A 506-nucleotide genomic window follows, 5' to 3' on the forward strand; every position below is an offset into this window, starting at 1 on the left:
TCGCTGCACCTCGCCGCAGGCTGCCCCGGGGAGAGCGTCAGGGCGCGACAATTCCATTTCTAGTGGAAATAAAATGTAACCCGCCTGGGGCCCCGAGCCACTCAGGTTCGTTGCTGGCCCCCGAGATCTGGTGAGCATCCCGAAGCCCAGCGAGGGGCGCTGCGCCCTCGCCAGGCGGGTCTAAGTGCGGGACCACGCACGTCCCGAGTGGCCGGGGATCCGCAACAGGTGGGAGCCACTGCGGAGAAGCGGAGACTGATCCTAGCCACGTGGGGGACTGTAAATTGGCACAGGCTCGGCCGGCAGTTTCGAGTTTTGTGTGAATGTTTGTTTTAGAGTGTTTTGTTTGTCCAGCACAACTGCGGTTTAAAATCCCGACCTGAATATCTTTAAGGAGAAAATGCACCTGTCCAGTTTGCTCGCGTCCCCGCTGTTTCGTCTTCTTCCTGGAAGCTTCATACTTTACCTGCCTAACCCTGGAAAGCATTTCGGTTTGCGACTCTTGG

This window comes from Fukomys damarensis, unplaced genomic scaffold (assembly GCF_012274545.1).
Source record: "Fukomys damarensis isolate Sample0158 unplaced genomic scaffold, DMR_v1.0_HiC HiC_scaffold_35, whole genome shotgun sequence".
Lineage (NCBI taxonomy): Eukaryota > Metazoa > Chordata > Mammalia > Rodentia > Bathyergidae > Fukomys > Fukomys damarensis.